Genomic DNA, 19377 nt, shown 5'->3' on the forward strand with positions numbered 1-19377 from the left:
CATACGACATGCTGTGTAGATAGCTAATGGTGCAGATGCAATTGTTGAGTATCAGCACCGCGATAGTGAAGTCCATGCCATTTGATTTCCGTACGATGGATTGGTTGATCACAATATCCTTGGAGTCGCAATCCTGGCTGTGCCCTGTGATTTAAAAACAATCACTTCGAGTCGATTTCAAACTTGAGTCTCTGCTCTCTCTCTAGTCTACCAATCTGCTCCTGTCATCACTACCAGCTACACTGTTTCGTCTCAGCGGATGCACATTTAGGGCTGCCCTCCCTCTAACTTGAGCTCCTTCAAACCTCTAGACCGAGCTTTCTCCGTCGATGGCGCAAAGCACCGGAACATAGATCCAGTTGTGATCAGATTCTTTGGTGCCTCGTAAGGTTGGTGATGGTTGACCGAGCACCTCTGACGTTGTCCTCTAAAAGAATGAAAAAGTGCATCATCATTAACATGATAGAAATGTTTTGAGAAATGCTCCAAATGGCATGAAATTTGGTGGAGATATAGTGTACTGTGTTATGGATACTATGCAACATAATTACTAAATTTGGAGTTCATATGCTCATTATATAATAATTTTAGTGCAGCTCTGTCCAAAAAGGAGAGTGTTCACCTAGTGCTTTAAAATGCGTTGTGACTATTTCTCATGTTAAGGAAGAAGTTCTCATGCTAGCGATAATTTTTCCTAGGTAGAACATAACCAAAAAAGATTTTTAGAAGTGGAATCACACCGTTTAGATTTTTATTCATTTTTCTATGAATTTTTATAAGTTAAACAAGTTTATCCAAACATGGCATATAAAGGCATGTTAAACATGTCTAACAATGGAACAAGTATTTTTCCTAGATAGTTCAGATCATAACAAGACAAAAAATTGGTTTCACCAATTTTGGACATAGTATGATTTAATGAAGCTTCAGAAAATTTAATCAATTTCAGGTGACGATGATATATAATTATTTATTATATATATTCTATATATACGATATATCTACAAGGTATAACCACTTTGCACGTGCCTTTTACTTGTTCTAGTATGATTCATAACCGTCATGGAGTATCTAAGGCATGTAGATAAACAACGGGTAGGTAATGGTAACCGACAAGATGATCTACAATACAAGGAATATATGCTCGGAAGGAGTCCGAGTAGCTTATGCTCGCCATACCCCGACTATAAAAAGACGGGAGGAAGTACTTCAAACAATGCCAACACAAGTCTACAAGCTTTTCAACAGCAGAACAACTTGCACATTCAAGATCCTCGAAGCCGTGAAACCCTAGATCAAGTCTAGTCGGGTAGAAACTGTATACCCATCGAAGATCCATGGTAGACAACCTCTTCATCCGACTAGGGTTTAGAACAAGAGCACATCACAATTCACCTAGACTCTTAGGACTAGACACATACACCCTCTATACTTTTGTAACATCTATTCCTGCGATAATCAAGGCAAGACAACACGTAGGGTTGTTATCCTTTGAGAGGCTTGGACCTGTATAAATCCGTGTCTCTTGTGTGATCCTCTTTCTATGATATACATGTATCCCTTTTTTATCTTCAAATATATCAGAACTCGTTTACAAATCATCAATAGCTGGCACCGACCGTGGGGATACAAGTAGATCAACCGTTAGAAGAAAGTATCGCTTCTTCACTCATGGGTTCCACATATCTTGAGTCCTACAACAATTTTGGACCCAACATCTATGTCAAACCTGATGAGCTAACGAAGATTAATCTATCTTCAAAGACAATTGTGATCGATAGACTCCCGAGTTGGCTGGTCAAGATGACCATCTAGGTGATCGTAAGGACTGGGGGGGGGGGGGTCAAAAGACCTAATCGCTAGACCTGTCCCCCTCCCAATGGTCTCACCTACCGAAGAATTGATGACTCTGATGGGGAGAACTCAGAAGACGAGCCTCAATTTACCAAGTTCGATGCTTCCTCCTCTTCATCTTATGATTTCAAAGAGCGTCATGAGATCAATGTCATCATGGTGGGCGGTAAGACAATGGATGGTCCCATTAACTCTAATAACAGTGGGGATTTGCTCATGGGGGGAGGGGGGTTCCTCTGGAAAACCCCAACACAAAAAATCACCTCCTCCAACAAACCCTCTAGTGAACGTTGGTGGTGACTAGGGCCATGGCAATGAAGTTATTATGACTTGTTAGAACCTCTTCTGCCACGTCAATGCCTAGCAATACATATCCAACACTGCACGACAACTTGAGCGTGTTAGGGTGCTCCTCCTTAATCCTCCCTAGGGTGGATGGGAGACTCCAGCTGTTGGATGCAGAAAATAACATGGTGTGTCACTGGAGCTCAAATACAAGATAAGGTCTCAGATGCTCGAGTCCAGAAGGATCACACACCTCGGGTACCCAACATTCATCCTTAGGTAGAGGGCATGAAAAGCTCATCCCTGAGAGGATGCTCAGTCGTTTCCACAAGGAGCATCACTCCAAAACTCATACGGAATGGCTGAGAGGAATTGCATCATGAAGGCAGAAATCAGTGTGGCAGGATGGAAGATATTGCCGAGTCTTCTAGTAGGCGCCAACAAAATTCTAGGGTTCATGAGCAATTGTCCCCTGAGGTTCGGGGCAATGAGCATGGCTATCAAAGAAGTCCTGTGGTTACCGGGAGTTAGGCGTTTATGCCTGAACTCAGATCCGTTTGTTGGCCAAGTAGATTTTGACCTAGTACAATCGAAACATATAATGGAAGTACCAACCAAATTGAGTCTCTCCAGATGTATACGACAACCATCCAAACAACTGGGGGAGAAGATAAGGTCATGGGAAATTACACCCCCACAACTCTTGAAGGGTTGACCAGTGTCACGTTCCGAAATCCATAATTGTGTGTTTTAATCCTAAAACATGCAATTTCAGCTTCATGTTCCAGTTTGGGTCACTGGAGCACTTCACTTTGAGTCAATGAGGTGGGAGAAGGAAAAACTAAGAGAAATAAAGGAGCTGGAAGCAAGTCTGGACTTTCCTCTAGGTAAATGGGGCCCACTTGGGTGGAAAATATCTCTCTATAAGTGGGCAACAGCTCTCTCTCCCCTCAAACTTGCCCATACGTACTACTCACCCACTCCACCAGATAAGGCTTTTTGAAGAAGCAAGTTGGAGTTGGCTGTCTCTCACTCTCTCTCTTAGGCTCCTTTTTTCCCCTTTTGGATCCTTACCTCTGGGAGCAAGATCAAGGTACGTATGTGGTACTCACGTGACCACCAGCTCAAGGACTACCCGTCCATCCAATTCATTTTCAGTTTCCCCGAAGGAATTCGAGCTGGTTCTGAACTTGTTTGGTGTTCTTTGGGTGAAGCAAGGAAGCAGCAGTTTTTTCCACTCTTCTCCAAGCCATTTCTCGTCGTTTCCTCCTTCAACTGGCGGTCACCAACCTCAGCAAAGGACCTTGGGTGAGTCTGCTAGGCTCCCATAGCAAGTATGCTCATTTTTGGTTGGATAGATCTTGAATCTGGAACTAGGGTTGCAAAGTTCTTAAAGTCCTGCAGTCTGGGAACAAATGAGGATTTATGTGGATTTGAGTTAGGAATCATGTTGCTAGGCGGTTGAGCAAAGTCTAGACCCTGTACACCCTTCTAGGTATTTTTACTTTTGATTTAGAGAGACTCCCAGGTTAGTTTAGCTCAGTTTTTCCCTTCGTAATGGCTGCTGTTCTGGAGCTGCGCGAGGCTGATTTACTGTAGCGCCGAGTACTGTGCACCCGAGCACCCCCTGATACTGTTCACCCCGAGCACGAGCGCAGTCACCCCGAGCACTCCCGAGCACACCGGGTACTGTTCACCCGACGACCCCGGGTACTGTTCACCCGAGCACGAGCGCAGTCACCCCGAGCACTCCCGAGCACCCCAGGTACTGTTCACCCGACGACCCTCGGGTACTGTTCACCCGAGCACTCCCGAGCACCCCGGGTACTGTTCACCCGACGACCCTCGGGTACTGTTCACCCGAGCACCCCGGGTACTGTTCATCAGAGCACCCGGGCACCCTGTACTGTTCACCCCGAGCCCCGAGCGCGGTCGATCCCGAGGACCTCCGGGTACTGTTCACCCGAGCACCCCCGGTACCCCGTGAGTACTGTTCATCCCCGGCACCCCGAGCACGGTTTATCAGGCTTTCCTGATAGCTGATAGCTTGTAAAATTCGTAGTTAATTCGTAGGAACTCCAAACTTTTTGAGACCACTTGGAAAATTCTGGTTTGGACAGTACGATCTTGGAATAATGTTGTCATGTATTGTGGAGCATATTTTTCTTACATGGTCGCATTTCATACATGCTCATTACATTGCACGCGTTGCTCTCTGTAGTGAACGCCGATCCGTCGATCCCGGAGGCCGTTGGCGATCGTGAGGCGTCCCACCTTTCTGATCCAGGGCAGCAAGGCAAGCATCGTTCATATTGTACCGTGTCTACTTGAAAATTTAATATGTTATCTACGCTTATGTATACATTGCATGTGTCGGGTACTGAGTTGGGTAGAACCTATGCCGATGCATTATCCCATTTCGGTCACATGTCATGTGTTGTTCCTAGGAGCCTAGTGGTGTCATCGAGGTCTAATTTTAGTTCGCTATGCTTAGTGGTACTTAAGCTTTCCGGTAGAAGTCGACGACGGCGTCCACCGTTGTTGCGAGCCTAGGATTTATTACTTGTTCACACTTATGGTTGTGTTGATGATGAGTCGGTTTGGTGAGTGGTGAGTTGAGACGAGGTGTGGGCGGTGTTAGGGGTGTCATCTGCTCACGAGGAGTCCTCAGGCAGTTCGGGGAGGGAACCCGGACACCGTAGACCGCTTGCACCGGTTAAGCACCGATCATCGGTGTAGTCGGCTTTAGCACATACCTTACTCACCACATGCTGATATAATGGTAGGCGAGCTGATTACCTTCGCAGACGTGGTCATGTGGGCCTCGTCATAGACGGTGTGAGTCCGGTTTGAGTCCGGGCTTTCAGCGGTATTAGTTTGCTCGGGGAGTAGTTCTAATACCGCCTCGCCGAGCTATGGTTGATCCACATGGTTGGGCCTGGTTGGGAAAGGTTGTCACGGGTACCCCCTTGTGCGCATCTTAGCGGGTGGCACAAGCCGTATGGTCCCTGTGTCGTGTGGGTCCAGGAGTATCCCCCTGCAGGGTGTATAATCAGTTCGAACTGCCGCGCTCTCGGTCATGAGCATCGCTATCGCTTATCTCCACCGAGCGACCATATTTTGGTCGTAGAGTTTCGATGTGGGTTGTGGCATCGTTGGATTGGGGTGGTTTGGTCGGTATGTGGTGTGTGGTTTGGTGGGAATGGTTTGCTTTTATACACTTGTTGTTATATATCTGTTTTGATCAGTTGGTTGGCAGGGTTTGAGTCGGTGGTTGTTTAAGTCAGTTGCTTACACCTAGAGTCTAGGTTGCTTACTGCTTAATAAACTTAAACATGTCTTAATCCTTGCTACAGCTTTAAATGCATGATCCTTGGAGTCGAGAATATATATACTCATACTGTGTAAGACTTGCTAGTACCTTCGTACTAAGGGTGCTGCCCTTAAGTTGCTTCCAGGTTCGCAGGTCGGCGAAGAAGAGGCAGTGTTCGGCTACTTTGTGCCTGCCGATCAGGGTGGCGGGCAGGAGTAGCACCTTCTACTCCGAACTCTGGCGCTTTTGGTATGGAGCCTAAGGGCATACGGCTCCATACTCTTTTGTTGTATAGGTTTTTCTTCCGCTGCATAGTAGTTGTTGTTGTTCCTCTTTTGTTGTAAATTGTGGAAGCAGTTGCTTGTTTAACAATGGTAATCCAGTTTAATTATTTGCTCTCTATTAAACTGTGTTGTGATATTTGAGTTGGAAGGCATGTGTTCCGATCCTGGGCACAAAACACGTGCCGGGACTACCGGAATGGTATTCTGGTTAATCGTCGAGGTTGTGATTATGACTAATGATCATCCTGATGATTAATTAGAATACTATTTGGACGGTTCCTCACAACCAGGTCATGGCTGACCAACCTTCGACCATAATCGATCTCTTCTAGGGAGGAACTTTGCAACCTTTTTCTTGCCAACTTCTAGGGCACATATGCACACCCTGGTAGGGAAGATGACCCTTATCACCTCCATAAAGGACCAAAGAGTCGCTCTGAGGCTTCATCAAATGCTTCAGCAATACTAGAAATTCGATCCCACAACGGTCATTTGTGCCTTTAGACAAGCCGTGTGGGATTGGAGGCTAGTCGAAGACATGGCAATGCAGCCTCCTCAGATCATCAGGGAACTATTCGAGTTGGCTAACCGCTGTGCAACCGTTGCTGAAACAGTTGCTTGGAACAAATCACTCGAGAAGGGGGAGAAGTTACCTCAGCTCGACATAGAAGATAAATATTCGAAATTGGTTGAGAAGTGCAAGTCAAACAAGAAGAAAAACAAGGTCAAGAAGAAGAAGAAAAATACTCATAACATCATGGCAGTGTCTCAAGACAAGAGTTTCCAGCCCTAGAAGTTCTCCAACAAGGGGAAGAAACCCTCAACAAGAGATAGTTCCTAGAAGAAGTGGTTCGTCATCCATAATACTGACACTCATGATTTGGAGAATTGTTAGGTGGTGATCAAGCATCGGAAGTAGTACCAGAAAGAGGAAGCTTTAGGCAAACCTTCTAGCTCAAAGTTACAAAGTTGCGACAAGGAGGATGATGAGTTGCCATTCTAGAATGAACAACATGAGGTAACTCATATTTTCAAAGGGTCCTCCAGCTATGAGTCCAAAAGGCCTATAAAAACATCGAGCGTGAGATCTATGCCACAATGCCTAGGTTGCCCAAGACTCTCAAGTGGGTTGAGGTGCCCATCACCTTCGACTAGTTTGACTGTCCAGACATCATTAGCCATCACGATCGCTATCCAATTATGGTCAAGCCCACCATCAACAACTACAAGGTAAATCGAGTACTCGTTGATGATGGGAGTTCTTTGAATATCTTGTTTCTTGATGCTCTAGAGAAGATGAAAGTACCCAGATCCAAGATTGAACCAGTTAAGTATGCCTTCCACATCATTATACCTGGTTCTTCGACCAAACCTCTTGGCCAAGTCTCGCTCCTAATTACTTTCAGGAACATTGAGAATTTTTGGACGAAAAAGATTCCGTTCGATGTGGCCATGATACATCATACGATGTTATTCTCTGGCGGCCAACCTTGGCCAAGTTCATAGTTGGTGTGCGATATGAATACAAGGCTGTGAAAATTCTTGGCCCGAAGGGGATCATCATCGTTCGAGGTGACAAGCACATGGCTCTAAAGTGTTATAGGAAGAGACTCATGATGGTGGATCAAATATGTTGGGGGAATGGGTAGGCTATGATAGCACAAAATAAAATTTTCTATCGCGTTGAACCAGGAAACCATGTGAGTAGCAGATCATGGATCATGACCACTAGACGCACAACACAAGGGAAGAAGAGTTGGAGCAGACCGACCCAATGTCGTTCGCATCGATGTAGAGAAACTCAACAGGGTGATCATCCCTTTCGTGCGATCTCCTAGAATAGATGTAGGTGATCGACTTCCTAGTCAAATGCATTTTGACTTCCTAGTTAGGAGTGATCCAACTTTTGAGTTAAAAATGATTGAATGTCGAATTAGATGCAACTTCGAGTTCTAGTCATCAAGCTAATCAACGTTGTAGTTATAGCATCGCCTCTACGATATCCACACGTCCTGGAGTGAAATGCCCCATGCCAGTGTGCTAGCACCGTGTGCACAACTAGGGCTTTTAGGAGGTCAGGTGGAGAGACACGGCTAGGTTTTGGAGTGGCTGGACCGTGCATGCCCTCACCTCACAACTCCTGTTATATAGAGCCCACTAATGGGCCTGCACATTGGTGGCCCATTAGGACTCTAATCTCTCATGGATCAATATTCAATCAAAATCCAATTCGTATATATTGTTCTAACCCATTAAGTATGTGTCCCGTTAGGTTCACATATAAATAGCACAACTCGGAAACCCTTTTTTGAACCAAAATCAATAGTTGTCCCTAGAAGGGCATATTGACTCTCGAGTACACATAAAGGTCATATCGACTACACATGCACCGATCCTTTTGCCTCATGATACCAGTCAAGCTCAAGGCAAACCCAAAAACTACCTTTATGACTATCCAGTTACGGAGTAGTGTTTGATAGCCCCAAAATGTGTTATTACACATTCTGGTAATCAATGAAAATCATTTGAGATTACAACTGATGGCATCATGTCTAAGGATCCTGCAGATACATCATTTGAGATTATAACCGATGGCATCTGTCGGTGTATTAGGAACCAGGGGTCCCTGAGTCCCGAGACCGGGCCGGCCATCCGCCACATGTCACCATCCCGCGAGATCCACCTTGCTGGATAAGAAGAAACTAAGTCCCGGGGTAAGGTGCTCGGGGTCGTGGCCTCTAGGCTCCCAAGCACCCCAGTTCCCCGATGATCCGCAGAGTCCAAGTACCGGGAAGAAAGTGCTCGGAAGGTTTCTCACTTACCCCCGAGTACTGTAGTCCCCCGATGATCCAAACACCGAAGTGCTCGGGAGAGAGTGCTCGGGGCTGCACGTGGCAGCCCCCGAGGACTCGGTTCCCTGAAGGTCTCACCAAAGTGCTCGGGAGAGAGTGCTCGGGGCTGCACGTGGCAGCCCCCGAGGACTCAGTTCCCCAAAGGTCTCACCGAAGTGCTCGGGAGAGAGTGCTCGGGGCTGCACGTGGCAGCCCCCGAGGACTCGGTGCCCCGAAGGTCTCACCTAAGTACTCGGGAGAGAGTGCTCGGGGCTGCGCGTGACGGCCCCCGAGGACTCGGTTCCCCGAAGGTTTGCGCAAGATCATTTGACGACCCGAAGGGTCCCATCGTCGGGGTGTCAGCCAATCAAAGGCCCAATGCCGCATTTAATAGGCACGCGCGGCCTGACATCCTGACATCCTGACATTCTCAGCTGCCCACGCCCCAGTGTCAGACCCTGCCATGCCCTGGTAGGGGGGCGTGGGTCCATTAAATGCACGGGTCCCGTCCCGTTTCATCCGAGTGCCTCGGGATAACGTTGCCAGAATCGAAGCGCTCCGCCCGCCACCCTGCCCTGGCAGAAAGACAAGACAGGGTGGGCGCACCGGGCACCTCTGAGGCTGCCCGGTGGGCCCCCTTTATGGCGCCCGAGGGCTTCCACAGTGGCGGGTGGTCGGATGCGGGCCGCATTTCTCCACCGCCCCTGTCACTTCGCCAAGATAAAATGATGACGCCTTTCTCCGTGGCACCTTGGCACTCGCACCCCCTCTTTCCCATTCAGGATATGTCAAGATCGGCGCGCCTATAAAAGGAAAGGATGGAGAACACGTAAAAGTGTGTGAAAAAAGAAAGAGGACGCAGACGCTCGAACCCGTTCAAGCCAAGCTAGAACACGAGAGCCTCAAGCTCTCTGTAAGTTGCTCTCTCTTGTAACCAGATACATCCTTGAAGAATTCCCTTCGAGGATAGATATAGCACTCACACAGGAGTAGGGTGTTACGCCCCCGTGCGGCCCGAACCTGTCTAAACCCCGGTGCACCCATCTTTCTCGCACTAGGACGATCATCTCCCACTAGCCACCGCATTTATTTCCGTTTCCCGCTTATTTCCTAAACAAGCTCGCTCAGGATCATCCCCCCGGTCGAATCTCTAAAAAGGGGGTCTCTCGGGATCCCTGCGACAGGAGTTCATCCTCCGACAGCTGGCGCGCCAGGTAGGGGATGGGTGGACGAGCTGCCAGCCGTGCTGTGGGCTAATCGGACTACGCCAAGCCGCGCCACCGGGGAGACTCCGTTCTTCCTCGTCTATGGCGCCGAAGCAGTCCTCCCCTCCGAGCTCACTCTGGGCTCCCCTCGAGTACATGCATACTCTGAGGGTGAGCAGGAACGGCAAAGACGCGACGACGTGGACTGCCTGGAAGAGCGCCGGCGGCGTGCCGCTGTCCGGGCGGCTCGGTACCAGCAGAGTCTACGGCGTTATCATCTGCGCCATGTCCAGGCCCGATCTCTCGAGGTGGGAGACCTAGTTCTCCGACGCGTCTAGTCACGCGAAGGAATGAATAAGCTATCCCCTGTGTGGGAAGGTCCCTTCACCGTGATCGTGGTCCCCCGGGCAGGTTCTTTCAGGTTAGCGACGGAAGAAGGACAGCCACTCCCAAATCCGTGGAATATCGAGCATCTCCGACGCTTCTACCCGTAGATGGTCGTGCTCGCAGCTCAGGTCGGCAAGGCCGGGGGCTTCTCCCCGTCCAAGAAGTCCAAGGGCTCCGACCCCTTGGGTAAGTCGCTATCACCCAACCTTGTAAATATTGTACATTCGGTATTTCAATAAGCAATCGCTGTGTCGAAATATTTTTTCTGGATTCCGTATGTTTAATCTGTCTGGTGAGGTGCTCGGTTGTGCGAGAAAAAGTTCGCTCTCTCATTTTCCCCGCTGATAAAAGAATCCCAATCGGTATGCATGCGAGCAGTCGCCGCTGACTTACGTCCGGCATGGTAGGCTGTGGTGTTCGGTGTCGTGATAGGCTCCCGGGCACTACCAAGTTTCGGGGTGCTCTGGGTAATCCCATCGCTCGAGCTGCTCGAGTAGTCCGAAGCTCGGGCCCCCGGAGCGGGCTGTCGGTGCTCGGTCTGGTCTGTCATACCCGGGCGCCACCGAACCATAGGACCTCTGGGTTATACCTCTGTCCGCTCTTGTCCGCCGGTTTGGGTATTCGAGAGGTCTCGGGTCGAAAATGAGAGCAGTCTATAGCAAGTACCGCACTAACAGAGCGCACCAGACAAAAAATTCTATATTCTCTCTTAAGTCACAGGCTGGCAATCACGAGCAGTTCAGCCGCGAGGGCTTCAATGCCTCGGTCTCTGGTCGGCCCCAAGGGTCCTCTGGTGGTCCTACCACTTAGGCATGGGTGGTCGAGATCACCCGACCCTAGGAGCCTCGTATGCCTCTGGGCACTCGGGCGCTCCGTTGAAAGAATCAAGTCCCCGGGCACCCGAGCTCGGAAGCACACCCCTCCTGGATCGGTTGGCCGGAAGGCCGACAGCTGTCCGGTGAGTGGTTATATTCAGACAAGTCTGCTTTAAGTAAATTTATGTCCCCGAGTCATTCTCGGGGGATCTCGCGCTTTAATCTGTTCGGCGAGGTGGTCTCCTCGCACGCAAAAACCCTGCCGCGTGTCTACTTTTTCCCAGAGCGACAGAGCGGTTTGCAGAAAGGAGTAGCGCGTGTGCGGTAATGTCTGACCGAAGCCCTTCGTGGTGGTCGTGGTGTTCGGTCCGCTTTTAAGGACCCTGAGCACTACCGAGTCCTCGGGTACCCTGGGTAATCCTATCGCTCGAGCTACTCGGGTAGTCCGGAGCTCAGGTCTCGGGGGCGGGCTGTCAGTGCTCGGTCTGGCCCGTTTTAAGCCCGGGCACCACCGGACCACGAGGACTCTTGGTCACATTCTCGCCCGCACGCGTCTCCCTTCTACTAACTGAGTGGTCACGAAGTGAAAAAGTGTTCACTAGGCACGGCGTGTTCCGAGCGGGATCGATCCATCTCCCGGGCAAGGAAGTCTGTGTCTTTGTTTCTTAACTTAGGCAATGCGGACTCACGAGAGCTCGAAGGCCGACTGCGCCAGCAACAGCGATCAGGACCACTTCATCCTCGGGGACGGGAAGGTCGGGAACGGCCCGACTGAGTACTCCCCGAGACTTCAAAGTAAAACACCAGAAGAAACATCAAACACTCAAAGAAACTGGAGTTGCGAGCCCAAGGAAAAACTGCCATTAATATTCACAGGATATATACAAGGCTTTTTCTAAGGGTTCACTCCTACATCTACATTCATAAAGACAACAGAAGAAAAAAGACTACAAAAGATCTAGTCGGTAGCAGAGGCGTCGGCTGAATCCTCTGAGTCGTCCCCGGGGGCTGGCGGCGGCGGCACCTCTTGCCTGAAGCCGGCCGCCACCACGGCGGCGGTACTCCGGACCGCTACTCGGGCGGCCTCTCCCTCAGCCTCGACCACTCCCTCCCGCGCCGGCTCCAGCGGGAAGTTGGGGTCCCTGCTTCGGTAGCAGGCCAGAACGTGCTCGGCCACTGCATGTGCCAAGCCACGTCCCTCCTGAGCGGCGAGTTCCTGGACTGCCCAAGGCAGGGCCTCGAGGTGCTCGCAGACCTGCTGCAGCCCCAACACTTGTCGTGCGGGGCCGTCGCCCTTCTCGCCTTCAACGAGCCGTCCGAGACCACCCTTCTCTACGGCCCGCCGCATCCACCCGGAGTATGTCTTCCAGCATATGCTCGAGGTTGACCCGCGAGACAAAGGCGGTCTCGAGCTTCTCCTTGGCGGCCCGCAGCTGCGCCTCGAGTCCCTGGTTCCCGACCGGACCGGAAGAACCGCCAACTACTGCGGGGGCGGCAGCCTGCTTCGTCTTGGCCACCATCTCGGATAAAGCGCGTTCGCGGGCGGCCAGTTCCGCCTCATGCTTCGCGTTCTGCTCCGCCCTAGTCGCCATGGCCGCTGCCGCCGCGTCAGCCTCGCCTTCTCGACGACTCAGTTTGCCTTCTCGGCGACTCAGCTCGCCCTCCCGCCGGGCCAGCGCGTCCTCCTTCTGGGCCACCAAATTCTCCCGGGCGTCGAGATCCGACGCCGACAACTCATTGTCCACCTCCCGAATGGAGACGTTCTCCTCCCAGCGGTGGATCTCTTCTCTGATCTTCCGGAGGTCGTCTTCCCAGTGCTGGAGGTCGGCGCGCGTCTTCTCGGCCGCGCCCTTCCGGCGGGTCAGCTCGGCTTGCCGCTCCTCCGCCGCCTGCTCCCGAGCTGCGACTGCCATCTCCCTCTCCTGCGCCTGCCCCATCCTGGCAAGGGCCTTGGCCGCTTGCTGCTTCGATGCCTCAGCCAGGCGGGCGGCATCTTCTCGTTCCCGCGCGGCCTCTGCCCGCACGGTCTTCAAAATTTCTTGTTCCCGCGCGGCTTCCGCACGGATGTCTTCTAAGAGCTTCTGCTCCCGTGCGGCCGCCGCACGGGCCTCCTCCTGGGCGCCCGCCAGCTGCGCCTTCTCCAACGCCAGGCGGGCGCGCTCAGCTTCAAGCTCCCCCTCCTTAGCGTTCACCGCTGCGCTCAGCCGCCCGACCGCTACTTGGACGCCTTCAATGGCGGCCAGGAAAGGGTTGGCGGGCTGGCCGGGCGATGGTGGGGCCCAGGCTTCTCCGCAGGGTGCCTCCAGGGGGACCGAGCTCACTGCAGGGCCCTGCACTGCCATCCGCCCCGGGCTCTGCCTGCCCGGGGTAGGCTCCGCCGGCCCCGGCAAAGCGTCCACCGTCATCCGCCCCGGGCTCTCCGCGACCGGGGTAGGTTCCGCCGGCGCCAAGGGTCCGGACGTTTGCTCCGTCCTCCCCTCGGCCGCCGCCTCCGTCTCTCTCCCGCTGGCCGCCGCAACGGCTGGCGCCTCCGCCGTTCCGGTGCCCGCCTCTGTCGGAACGGCAGGCGGGCTCGGCTCTGGTTCCGGCGCCCGCTCTTTCTCCGTCGCAGTAGCGCCTACGGCCGGCCTACGGGAGACAAATGAAAAATGCCGAAGCTTAGTTCGGGCCAGAAATGCCCATGGAAAAGCAAGAAAGGAGACTCATCGATATCGCCATTTGGCCGCTGGGAGCCTGATGTCCGGGTCTGGCGCCGTCGGTCCGGACTCCTCCCGCCGCCTCTTCCGCTGGGTGCTCGGCTGAACCGCTGCACGGGCCTCGGGCGCCGCCGGGCGGGCCTCGTGTGCCGCCGCGCGGGTCTCGGTTTCCGTCATGCGGGTCGCGGGCGCCGGTGCAGGCCCCATCCGCACCAAGCGCGGCTCCAGCACCGGGAATGCCGCCGCTGCCGTTGGCGACGACGGAGAGTCTGGCACTAGGATCAGGGCCCGGGGACGTTTTCCCGCATCTCCCGGCGCCACCTCTTCGACGACTTCAGTCGCGCCCTCCTCCCTGGCACGGCGGCTGCTGCCTGCGGCGACCCCTTCACCAGCCCGTGCCGAGCTGCCAGCGGCCTCCTCGCCAAGTAGCTCCTCCAGCCCGGGGAGCTCGGAGGCCTCGGGACTCCGGCTTCGTGGCCGGTCCACAAGCCCCTGGGCATCGAACTCTGGCAGCCCCGCCATAATGGCCACCCGGTTGGGGTTGGCGCAAAGCGCCATCTCCGGCCACGGGAGCTCCGTCCGGCCCATGTCCTCCGTTCCGGTGATCACCCGTGTCATCCCCCGCAATTCCGCCTGCCCCAGATCCCAGCTCGTGCCGATCTGGGTCCTGGTGATGTCCTCCGGCCCGGTATAGAACCAGCTCGGCCGGTCCCGCTCTCGCAAGGGCGCCAGCCGACGGCGCAGAAAGTCCACGACCACCATGACGGAGGTCAGCCCGGACTCGCGTAGCTCCAGAATGCGCTCCAGCACCGGCTTCAGCCTCGCATCTTCTGGTGGCGGTGCCTCCCACGTCGATCGCCGAGGTTCCGCCGTCGCCTCCGGCAGCTCGAGGCGCTCGTGGGGGTCGACGTTGACGAAGAACCAGTCCCGTCGCCACTCCTCCCACTTGCTGCGCAGCACCTGGGGAATGTAATGATCCCCCAGGCCGTCCCGGAGCTGAAGGTTGCAGCACCCCGCGGCGTCCGCCGTGGAGTGCCCCCTCTTCTTCCCCACCGGCCGAAGGATGAAGAAATGGCGAAGCAGCGTCGCCGACGGCATCACCCCCACGAACATTTCGCAGAAATGCGCGAAAGTCGCCAGCGCCACCACAGAGTTGGGGCTTAGGTGCACCAGCTGAATGCCGTACGTCTCCAACACTTGCAAGAAGAAGGTGGAGAACGGCGGCACCAACCCCGCCGCCACAAAAGAAGTGAAGAGGATGATCCGCCCAGGGACGGTCGTCGCCGGCGTCAGGCTCGCCGGCCTCACCGCCACAGCACCTTCTTGCCCCTCCGGCACCAGCAGTTTTCTGATTTTGTCCGCCGCCTCCTCGTTCCTCAGGCGAGACTCCGGCAAGATGCTGACCGAAGCCTTGTCCCGGCGTCCTCCTCCAACCCCCGTCATCTCGGCAAGGATGGAAGGTGTTTTGGTGGTGGAAAAAGATAGAGAAGGAAGAATGCTCCGGTCGCCTGAGAATTTCCTAAGGGTTTCGGAGCGCAAAGAAAGCAAGAGCACAAGTGCGAGAAAGCGTAAAGAGGGGGACGGACCGATCCTTTCCCCTTTTTATATCTCAAAGTTCAAAAACTGACCGCCCAAATGTTTCGCTCGGTGAGGCGTTGCCTCGATCGACGCAACTGCCAGGCGAATCTCCCGCCGATCGCGCGATGTCAGCGGCTGCCAGGCGTATTTTCCTCGATCTGCGCGGTGACCGCGCGTGCCGCCCGTATGGTCATCATACCCTTCGGAAGTTGTGTGGACACACGTCCACCCATTTTTCCCGTTGGGGCATACTTGAGGTCTGGGTCCGCAAGGGCCACCTCTTGAAAGCCTGCCACATGGCGTCTGCGCCAGCCTTGGCCTCAGCCGCGACGAAGGGCCCTTTCGCAGTCTCTATCCCGTCGCCTACCAATGGACCCGGGGGCTACTGTCGGTGTATTAGGAACCAGGGGTCCCTGAGTCCCGAGACCGGGCCGGCCATCCGCCACATGTCACCATCCCGCGAGATCCACCCTACTGGATAAGAAGAAACTAAGTCCCGGGGTAAGGTGCTGGGGGCCGTGGCCTCTAGGCTCCCAAGCACCCCAGTTCCCCGATGATCCGCAGAGTCCAAGTACCGGGAAGAAAGTGCTCGGAAGGTTTCTCACTTACCCCCGAGTACTGTAGTCCCCCGATGATCCAAACACCGAAGTGCTCGGGAGAGAGTGCTCGGGGCTACACGTGGCAGCCCCCGAGGACTCGGTTCCCCGAAGGTCTCACCAAAGTGCTCGGGAGAGAGTGCTTGGGGCTGCACGTGGCAGCCCCCGAGGACTCGGTGCCCCGAAGGTCTCACCCAAGTACTCGGGAGAGAGTGCTCGGGGCTGCACGTGGCAGCCCCCGAGGACTCGGTGCCCCGAAGGTCTCACCGAAGTGCTCGGGAGAGAGTGCTCGGGGCTGCACGTGGCAGCCCCCGAGGACTCGGTTCCCCGAAGGTCCCACCGAAGTGCTCGGGAGAGAGTGCTCGGGGCTGCACGTGGCATCCCCGAGGACTCGGTTCCCCGAAGGTTCCACCGAAGTGCTCGGGAGAGAGTGCTCGGGGCTGCACGTGGCAGCCCCCGAGGACCCGGTTCCCCGAAGGTCTCACCGAAGTGCTCGGGAGAGAGTGCTTGAGGCTGCACGTGGTAGCCCCCGAGGACTCGGTTCCCCGAAGGTCCCACCGAAGTGCTCGGGAGAGAGTGCTCGGGGCTGCACATGGCAGCCCCCGAGGACTCGGTTCCCCGAAGGTCTCACCGAAGTGCTCGGGAGAGAGTGCTCGGGGCTGCACGTGGCAGCCCCCGAGGACTCGGTTCCCCGAAGGTCTCACCGAAGTGCTCGGGAGAGAGTGCTCAGGGCTGCACGTGGCAGCCCCCGAGGACCCGGTTCCCCGAAGGTCTCACCGAAGTGCTCGGGAGAGAGTGCTCGGGGCTGCACGTGGCAGCCCCCGAGGACCCGGTTCCCCGAAGGTCCCACCGAAGTGCTCGGGAGAGAGTGCTCGGGGCTGCACGTGGCAGCCTCCGAGGACCCGGTTCCCCTAAGGTCTCACCGAAGTGCTCGGGAGAGAGTGCTCGGGGCTGCACGTGGCAGCCCCCGATTACCCGGTTCCCCTAAGGTCTCACCGAAGTGCTCGGGAGAGAGTGCTCGGGGCTACACGTGGCAGCCCCCGAGGACCCGGTTCCCCGAAGGTCCCACCGAAGTGCTCGGGAGAGAGTGCTCGGGGCTGCATGTGGCAGCCCCCGAGGACTCGGTTCCCCGAAGGTCTCACCGAAGTGCTCGGGAGAGAGTGCTCGGGGCTGCATGTGGCAGCCCCCGAGGACTCGGTTCCCCGAAGGTCTCACCGAAGTGCTCGGGAGAGAGTGCTCGGGGCTGCGCGTGGTGGCCCCCGAGGGCTCGGTTCCCCGAAGGTTCGCGCAAGATCATTCGACGACCCGAAGGGTCCCATCGTCGGGGTGTCAGCCAGTCAAAGGCCCAATGCCGCATTTAATAGGCACACGCGGCCTGACATCCTGACATCCTGAAATTCTCAGCTGCCCACGCCCCAGTGTCAGACCCTGCCATGCCCTGGCAGGGGGGCGTGGGTCCATTAAATGCACGGGTCACGTCCCGTTTCATCCGAGTGCCTCGTGATAGCGTTGCTAGAATCGAAGCGCTCCGCCCGCCACCCTGCCCTGGCAGAAAGACAAGACAGGGTGGGCGCACCGGGCACCTCTGAGGCTGCCCGGTGGGCCCCCTTTATGGCGCCCGAGGGCTTCCACAGTGGCGGGTGGTCGGATGCGCGCCGCATTTCTTCACCGCCCCTGTCACTTCGCCAAGACGAAATGATGACGCCTTTCTCCGTGGCACCTTGGCAATCGCACCCCCTCTTTCCCATTCAGGATATGTTGAGATCGGCGCGCCTATAAAAGGAAAGGATGGAGAACACGTAAAAGTGTGTGAAAAAAGAAAGAGGACGCAGACGCTCGAACCCGTTCAAGCCAAGCTAGAACACGAGAGCCTCAAGCTCTCTGTAAGCTGCTCTCTCTTGTAACCAGATACATCCTTGAAGAATTCCCTTCGAGGATAGATATAGCACTCACACAGGAGTAGGGTGTTACGCCCCCGTGCGGCCCGAACCTGTCTAAACCCCGGTGCACCCATCTTTCTCGCACTAGGACGATCATCTCCCACCAGCCACCGCATTTATTTCCGTTTCCCGCTTATTTCCTAAACAAGCTCGCTCAGGATCATCCCCCCCGGCCGAATCTCTAAAAAGGGGGTCTCTCGGGATCCCTGCGATAGGAGTTCATCCTCCGACAGCATCATATAACAATCCCAACAATATCTCAAGGTGGGTCTATCCAACACCATATTCTCTAACATGTATCCACATTATTGATTTGATATCTCCATATTTATGATTCATGAAACATAATAATCAATCAATATATGTGCTAGTCAGTGAATCATTATTGTCCCACATAATGATATAAGACTAGGGATCATTTAGAATAACATCACAACAAAAAAGACTTTCACAAACAAATATATACTTGCCAATCAATGTAAATGCCAATTATTCATGTAACATAATAGCACATTATTCAAAAGTACATAAATATAGACATGATACAAGCATCTCTATGGTTACCTCTAGGGCATATCACCAAAAATTTCCCACTTGTACTAGAGTCAATCATGAAAGTATCTAATACCCATAGCTCTCATGTGCGACTCATACTTGGGCTACGGGAGTGGCCTTTTCAATTTATCAGCAATATTTAAATCCATGTGCACATTGCATATCTTCATGTCACATCTATCTATGATCTCTCGAATGAAGAGATAGCATCGTAGTATATAGCTTGGACTTCTTGTGTGGCCAAGGCTCCTTGGCTTGTGAAATTACTCCGTTATTATCACACTAGAGATCCATTGGATTGGATGTACTAGAGACCACATCCAACTCAGAAATAAATTTTCTGATCCAAATAACCTCCTTTGTAGCTTCAGAATCTGTGATTTATTTGGCTTATGTCATGGAATCAGCAACCGTTTCTTACCTAGAACTCTTGCAACTCACTGCTCCTCTATTGAGGCGAAACACAAAACTAGATTGTGATATAGAATCATCCTTGTTAGTTTGGAAGCTAGCATCGATGTAACCACTTACAATGAGCTCCTCACCTCCATAGACCAGGAACATATCCTTAGTTATTCTCAAGTTCTTGAAGATATTCTTAACTGCTACCCAATGACTTTCACTTGGGTTAGATTGATATCTGCTCGTAACAATTAGAGCATAGGAGACATCCGATCATGTTCAAAGCATGGCATACATGATGGATCCAACAGCGGAGGCATAAATCCAAGGTCCTTGCTGACTTCTTGGTTTAGTGGACTAACTTTGAGCCTACTGATAAATCAGAAAAGGTGTCCACGAGATGTGGACAATGAACTCTAATGGATCGTTAACCTTGCAAGGCTTGGGGGTTGTGGTTATCATAACTTCATCGACATGGGAAACCTTAAGGTATGCCCATCAGTTTGAATTTTCTACTACCAATAATGTAATAGAGTATGAAGGACTATTGGCTTGTCTCCGAGTAGTTGTTTTGCTTGGGATTCATGGATTACTCATGAAGGGTGATTCCAACTAGTTGCAAATTGGGTAAAAAAG

This window comes from Phragmites australis, chromosome 17 (assembly GCF_958298935.1).
Source record: "Phragmites australis chromosome 17, lpPhrAust1.1, whole genome shotgun sequence".
Lineage (NCBI taxonomy): Eukaryota > Viridiplantae > Streptophyta > Magnoliopsida > Poales > Poaceae > Phragmites > Phragmites australis.